An 8,693-nucleotide genomic window follows, 5' to 3' on the forward strand; every position below is an offset into this window, starting at 1 on the left:
AACGGAAGATGGAACGAAAGATGGAACGGAAGATGGAACGGAAGATGGAATGGAAGATGGAATGGAAGATGGAATGGAAGATGGAATGGAAGATGGAATGGAAGATGGAATGGAAGATGGAATGGAAGATGGAATGGAAGATGGAATGGAAGATGGAATGGAAGATGGAATGGAAGATGGAATGGAAGATGGAATGGAAGATGGAATGGAAGATGGAATGGAAGATGGAATGGAAGATGGAATGGAAGATGGAATGGAAGATGGAATGGAAGATGGAATGGAAGATGGAATGGAAGATGGAATGGAAGATGGAATGGAAGATGGAATGGAAGATGGAATGGAAGATGGAACGGAAGATGGAACGGAAGATGGAACGGAAGATGGAACGGAAGATGGAACGGAAGATGGAACGGAAGATGGAACGGAAGATGGAACGGAAGATGGAACGGAAGATGGAACGGAAGATGGAACGGAAGATGGAACGGAAGATGGAACGGAAGATGGAACGGAAGATGGAACGGAAGATGGAACGGAAGATGGAACGGAAGATGGAACGGAAGATGGAACGGAAGATGGAACGGAAGATGGAACGGAAGATGGAACGGAAGATGGAACGGAAGATGGAACGGAAGATGGAACGGAAGATGGAACGGAAGATGGAACGGAAGATGGAACGGAAGATGGAACGGAAGATGGAACGGAAGATGGAACGGAAGATGGAACGGAAGATGGAACGGAAGATGGAACGGAAGATGGAACGGAAGATGGAACGGAAGATGGAACGGAAGATGGAACGGAAGATGGAACGGAAGATGGAACGGAAGATGGAACGGAAGATGGAACGGAAGATGGAACGGAAGATGGAACGGAAGATGGAACGGAAGATGGAACGGAAGATGGAACGGAAGATGGAACGGAAGATGGAACGGAAGATGGAACGGAAGATGGAACGGAAGATGGAACGGAAGATGGAACGGAAGATGGAACGGAAGATGGAACGGAAGATGGAACGGAAGATGGAACGGAAGATGGAACGGAAGATGGAACGGAAGATGGAACGGAAGATGGAACGGAAGATGGAACGGAAGATGGAACGGAAGATGGAACGGAAGATGGAACGGAAGATGGAACGGAAGATGGAACGGAAGATGGAACGGAAGATGGAACGGAAGATGGAACGGAAGATGGAACGGAAGATGGAACGGAAGATGGAACGGAAGATGGAACGGAAGATGGAACGGAAGATGGAACGGAAGATGGAACGGAAGATGGAACGGAAGATGGAACGGAAGATGGAACGGAAGATGGAACGGAAGATGGAACGGAAGATGGAACGGAAGATGGAACGGAAGATGGAACGGAAGATGGAACGGAAGATGGAACGGAAGATGGAACGGAAGATGGAACGGAAGATGGAACGGAAGATGGAACGGAAGATGGAACGGAAGATGGAACGGAAGATGGAACGGAAGATGGAACGGAAGATGGAACGGAAGATGGAACGGAAGATGGAACGGAAGATGGAACGGAAGATGGAACGGAAGATGGAACGGAAGATGGAACGGAAGATGGAACGGAAGATGGAACGGAAGATGGAACGGAAGATGGAACGGAAGATGGAACGGAAGATGGAACGGAAGATGGAACGGAAGATGGAACGGAAGATGGAACGGAAGATGGAACGGAAGATGGAACGGAAGATGGAACGGAAGATGGAACGGAAGATGGAACGGAAGATGGAACGGAAGATGGAACGGAAGATGGAATGGAAGACGGAAAGGAAGATGGAATGGAAGATGAAAAAAAACGTCTTCCATTCTGTTCCATCCCATACCCTGCATGCTAGGCACAATCACCATACGACACAGACGCGTGGTTTTCACTGGAGTTGGTCAACATCTATTCGAACGCCTGGTAAACGCTATCACAGCTTGGCCAAGCAGTCAACTCATTTGTAACATGATGCGGCACATATATTTTCAGTCGTAGGCTGCTGTAGTTTATCGACCATTTACTTCTTCTTCTTCTTCGTCGTATGAGCTTTCTTCTGGACTATGTGTTTGGGCATGAGGTCATCAGCCACTCGACAGTCTCGTCATCCAGGGCCTTCAGTCCAAGCGTTCCTTGTGGTGGTTGATGGATTGTGCAGTCATGGACTACATGGTCTACTGTCTGGTCTGTGGCACCACACTCGCATCCCGGTGAGGGAGCCAGGCCCCATCTGCACATGTCTGAACAAAAGCGACCGACGCCGGTTCGTAGGCGGTTAACCCGGACCCACGCAAGTCTTGCGAGGGACGTTCCCGGAGGGTGGGGATCGACGTCGGGTAGGAAATCACGGAGTCGGGAGGTGCTGTTTTGCCACTCTGTGTTCCATGTGTAGTTCGGCCAGTGTGCCGCACTTATTCCAAGATCTTCAACGTTGTTCAGAAGCTGTCGTGCGGCTGGCACAAATAGGCGTCTTAATTTCAGTCGCTGCTGTTCTCCAGGTAGGCGCTGGAATGTACTGTGGAGGAGGTGATCGGGGTCCAGTGCGCGACGAGCAAGGGAAATCATGGCTCCTTTACGGCGAAGCTCAGCAGGTTGGATGCCTGCAAGGATGAGAAGGCAGTCCGTTGCAGTGGGACGCAGGCATCCAGTCACAGTGCGTAGTGCGTCGTTGATGGCGGTGTCAATGTGGCAAGTGTGAGAGCTGCGGCACCACACTGGTGCGCAGTACTCAGCAGCGGTAGAACGGACGAGGGCCAAGGTAGTTGTGCGAAGGGTTTTCGCGTCAGCTCCCCAGCCGAAACCCGCCAGCCGCCTCAAAAGTGCAACGCGCGCAGATAGTTTTTTTGCGCAGTGACTCCAGGTGTCGTCGGTACGTGAGTGACCTGTCCAGGGTTACACCGAAGTAGGTGGGTTCGGCGCAGTATGGCAGGTGTTCGTCATCGGTGGTAATGTTGACCATTTACTAAAATAAATAGACACTTTGTATACAATATTTCTAAGCTTTTATTCCAGCTTGAGCAATTATGTTATCACTATACTGCTAATCGCAATCGCTAAGACGTTTGTGGTTAGTTTTTTTTTTGCTTTTGCAGTGAACGACTTAGGTTCGACACCACATTAATTTAATACCTAAAACCTTCAAAACTAGCTTCATCATAGAAACCTTTCATTGTAGGCGCTCAGAATAAAGAAAAAAACTACAGAAGTGTCGAGTTGGTAAAGCGTCAGAAAAAAGGAAAATCGCTAATGTAGCGTATATTGCACTTGGAGCAACTGTCATGTACTGTTTGCTTCCTGGTGTATTATATACAGAAATAACAGATACTTTCCACTATTATAAATTACTGACAACAGAATGCACATTCTGGTTATTTTCCGATGGTCATCAAAGACAATATGGTAACAGACAGTATGGTTAGACAATATGTTTAGTCCGTCCAGTTAGCTCAGTTAGTTACGTGCCAGGCTCAAGATCACGCGGCACTGGTTCGGCTCTCGGAGTGTTCGCTTGAGCAACGCATTGCAGGACTGCTCTTCATTCAGCGGCAACTAGTGGATGGAATAATTTCCTGGCAACAACACTTCAACAATCGGAAACTTCACTGGGGTTTATTTACAACAAACGAGATACAAATTTCCAATTTCACAATTTATATCGAAATTGTTTCACTGCATAGAACAGCGTCTACTAATTTAAATGCAATCAAACATAATCAAACAAGTTGATTATATTAACTTATATTCTTTTCGACAGTGTTGTGGGAACAATCATTGTGATTACACTGGGGTTTAAAACTTCACTGGGGTTTATTTACAACAAACGAGATACAAATTTCCAATTTCACAATTTATATCGAAATTGTTTCACTGCATAGAACAGCGTCTACTAATTTAAATGCAATCAAACATAATCAAACAAGTTGATTATATTAACTTATATTCTTTTCGACAGTGTTGTGGGAACAATCATTGCGATTACACGGTTTCTTATGTGGGGTTAAATACAAGACAAGTGTACCGCAATAGTTTCATATATTGAGAAAATTTTATTAAATAACAGGACAAACCTTCTGCTTTCAACGTGCTTTCGGTGTTTTAATTAATCTAACATAGTCAATCAAAGACATTACTACCGGTACACAAACATTACTACTTTTTCCAAAACAATCCGCCAACTTGTGTTACATATTGAAAAGTCAAGGTGCAAACTCACAACCTATGTAGAAGGTGACTGATGTCAAAGCCATCTATGACGGTGCCTGGAATTAGTGGTGGCTTATTCATAAGAACTCCAGGTGCTACGGTCCATTGTTTTGGTAGGAAAATGTTGTTTAAGTATTATTCTACATAAATTAAATAGTTGCTATATTTCAAACAAAATTTCATTCTTTTAGTGTTTATCTTCATTGTGTGAACCTTCCTCGCCGCTCCAGGGGTCGAGGAGCTCTGCCTTTTACCACCCTTGGGCAGTGGCCACGACTTAGTCTAGACAGAAGCTACTGAGTAGATTTGTCATCCAGTTCACGCAGACCCCGCACACCATTTGGCGCATGGTAAATGGCGTAGTTGTAGATGATATGTTCTGCAGTTTGTACCTCCTTGCCAGACTCACAGATCGCGGATGGAGCCATTCTCCCGTTTGTGCATGTTGAAGCGGAATAGTCCGTCGCCAGTGCCCAGGTAGTTGAGCCGCACCCAGGTCTTCTTTGGCAAAAGCATTCCGGTTGGAGGGGGCCGTTGCCGGAGATGAAACTTTAGAGTCTTGAAGAGTTCTTCATCCACTCTGAGCTCCATTAGTGGTCCGCCCAGGTAGCCGCACTGATGGATTGGCCTTTAGCGGTTTTCATCAAGAATTGTGCGAATGTGCGGTGTGTACAAATAGGTATCTCGATTTCAGTGGTCGGAGTTACTCGCATACAGACTCGTAGAGACTTGAGTAGAGCAAGTGGTTGGGGTTCATAGCGCGAAAAGAGACAAGATGGCTTCTTCGCGACGAAGCTCAGCTGGTTGAATGCCTGCAATGACAGGGAGATTGTCCAATGGTGTAGATCGCAGGCCTTCAGTCACAATACGCAAGGCGTTATCTATGGCAGTGAATGCTGGGACTCCAGACAGGTGTACAGTGTTCTGCTGGAGCGTGAACTAGCGCAATGGTAGCAATACGCAGGGTGTCAACTCCGGTTCCCAAGCCTGGGCCGACCAGACGCCTTAGCAAAGCTGTGCGTGTTGAGATATTTTTTTGTAGTAACTCCAAATATTGACAGTCAGTGAGTGACATGTCCATGACTAACCCTAGATATTTAGAGATTGGGCAGAAGGGCAGAGTTTTTTACATCGATGTTGATCTTGAGCTCACGCTTCGCTTCCCGGTTGTTTAAGTAGAAAGCTGTCGTAAATGTTTTGGTTTCGCTGACCTTCAATCTCCATCTCTGGAGGTATGCCAAAAGTGTCGACATGTCCTGGTTTAGAGTCCCTTCTAATATTTCCCAATCGTTCGACAGGTGTAGAATGACTAAGTAATCGGCATAGGTGTATTTTGCTGATATCGTGTTTGGCAGGTCGTGTGTGATATTATCCTATATCACTAGGCTCGACGCAAAGGCAATCCGACTGTTGTCGAATATAGATGGAAATGGTTTATTGAATTGGAGCAAAATTACAATGATACTTGACGTTTTTGTCAACAGTCTCTCAAACCACAATTCCGAGTGACTAGAACAGGAACAGTGGCAGGAAAAGTCGTTTTCTGAAATAACATAAAAGTACAAATCACGCATTTTCCTAAAACTACAACGCAATATTGATTAATGTGAGTTTTTACATTGCTACATCCATCGTGAATATGCGTCGATCTTAGCGCTTTATGAAGCAGATAGTGTGCACTTTGAACAACATTAAATCAGCAATAAAATTCACATCTTAAAATGTCCATATCAATTTTTTCCAAGTGAGTCGGAAATTTTGACAACAGCCACAGTCTGACATTCTTTACACAAGATTCCAATGCGGTTACAATTCAGCTTTTTACAGTGTTTCTCAACCTTTTGTGGTTCACGACCCCTTTTAGGTGTTTAATACAGCCTGCAACCCCCTTTCTGATTTCTTTTCTATAGATAAGCTATCACAAAAAATCAGTGACATTCGGTAGCTTAAACCGTTGGGAAAGCAACTTGGAAATATGCTGCAGCAAGGTAGTAGGCATGAAGGGCGTAACCGTCGGGCGAAGCCCGAAGGCGTGTTGCTGAAGGCAACAGTTTCAGCGGGGGGTCTGGGGGGCATCCCCCAGAAATTTTTGAAAAACACTTCCAATTTGGTGCGCTCTGAGAGCATTTCCAAAACAAATCAAAAATAAAAATCTATCAAATTGTGCTTCGCCTATGTCGTGATCATACATCTATTTAATGTTTAGAAGTCATGAACAATCTTAATTTTAACGTTTCAGGACCAAAATCCAGTGTTAGACAGGGAATAATAGTTGTCTAAATATTTAATTCGTCTTGAATGTTCATTCTCAGATATTCAGTTAGGCCTACACTACAAAAACTAACACTTAGGCCTAAACATTACAACCGCAAGCAATTTGTACAAAAAGCTGGATAAGTTTGCCTCCTGCGTATAGAAGCGGACTAAATATTGCATCCGCACCTGAACGTTCATTGGCGAAGTAACGTTATATCAACGCTGTAAACAGGGCAAAGGCATGACTATGAAAGCTAGTAGGCTAAAGCACATGGCGAGGAAAGATCAAAAAACAGCAACAATCTTTTCGCCTTGATGATGCTGTGCTGTGTACCGTGACGAGAGACCATTCTGTGCGTATGACAAGTTGGTCTAGCGAATGTACGCATTGACGTCACTGGGAAAGCAACTCTAACCATAACACATCTGATTGGCTAAGCAGCTGGTGACGTTTTGCAAAACGAGTGATGATTGGATAAAACGAAGGCGTTTTTTGACGTTTTTGAACGTGGGGAAAGCAACTGTGAAAGTTGCTTTCCTGGAGCCTCAGTGGTTGTTTCTGACAGGAGCGTTTGCGTTAATTGGCATTTATAGGCAAGACATGCGGTTTGGTGAGGACTTAGACCACTCACAAGCGTTACGAGTAATTCTAGTCACGAATACAGCAATTTTCAAGTTAAAATAGACGTGATAAAAATAATAAGAAGTTAAACCTAGAATTCAGTCATTATATTTTGCATAGATTTTGCTCAGGTAAGCACTGCTTTCCTTGCTTTCCCTCATTGATCGTCACTGCAAAAAATACATTTCAATAACATTTAATTTCAAAAAACTGCTAAATGTCACAATTTTTAATGTTTGGCGTTTCAAACCGGCCTCATGGCGTTGAAAAAAAATTCTAAATGCTTGCTGATGTAGTTGGAATGCTTTGTTTCTAAATGCCGTTTTAACTTTGATGGCTTCATAAGTTTACCATTGAGAACTACAGTGCATTGCACAAAACACATTGTTGAATTACGATTACTCCTGACTCACTAAACACAAGTGGACAATAATTAAAATCTGATTTAGACAAATGTTTTTTAACAACTTTGTTCTTCACTTTTATCGCAATTTTCTTCACTTCACCAACCAAGGTTTTTCGACAACTAACGTTTTGAGACTGTTAAACAGGCTTACTCAGCTCATTTGCTCTACTTGAACAAACGATGATAAATAATTTATCAGCTAATTATTAGCCTACAACTACGTTACAAGCTAGGCGTTCTCTTTCGTAACAGTGCAACCAATTAGTCACTTGCTACACCATTACTGTATACAAAGTGATTGCTGCAAAGATTTTTCATTTTTCCGAAATTCCTTGCGACCTCCATGACATGACCTTTGCGACTCCCAAGGGGGTCGCGACCCCCAGGTTGAGAAACGCTGAGCTATTACAAATGAAAATAATGCGTTACGATACGTCTAAAATACGTAGATCATGCGCAATAAAACTGTCATTAAGTAAGCCTTTCCCCAAGTCGACACAACGCGTATAAAGCTGATATGTAAGACGTTTAACACAAAGCGAAGCCAAATTTACAAATTAGCAATCAATTTGTACTCACATGAAGCAATCTCTTTAAAGCTGCTTGTCCGAATTCTACAAATCTTGACTTACTAAATAAGTCCGAACTGGTTGACAAAATCACGAACCAGGATCACAAATGGACAGAACTCTTGCCCACATATGGCTACAAATTTGTCTGATAATATTTCAGGCACAAGTGCACTTATTTAAGATATATTTTACATGTTTTGAAATTTCCAAGTTACAATAAAAGCAACAAATCGAAAACAATATTTTCGATGAAATCATGGAATGTAGTTTCAACAAACTAAATCCCAAGGGGCTATGATTTCAGTAAATTGTTACGTCACAATAAACTTGGAGCCACCATGTTTTACAAAGGCGTATGAATACACCAAAATATTTTTCAAACAAATTCTTTTTTCTATATTGTTTTAAACAAATAAACTTTCTTCGTTCTCTGGGGCCGAGGGTTTATCCTTTTACCACCCCAGAGACGCCCCGATGTGTCTCTGTTTGTTGTCATTGGCCTGTTTTGTGCAGTTACCAGGACTCACTGCGAGGAGGTTGACAACATGAGTCCCAAAACTATGCACAAGTGGGGTCTGGCTCCAACATCGGCCTGCGAATGCGGCAAGGTGGAACAAACTGCTGACGGTGTCGTCCTCGAATG

The sequence above is a fragment of the Aplidium turbinatum genome, chromosome 1 (genome assembly GCF_918807975.1).
Source record: "Aplidium turbinatum chromosome 1, kaAplTurb1.1, whole genome shotgun sequence".
NCBI classification, from domain to species: domain Eukaryota; kingdom Metazoa; phylum Chordata; class Ascidiacea; order Aplousobranchia; family Polyclinidae; genus Aplidium; species Aplidium turbinatum.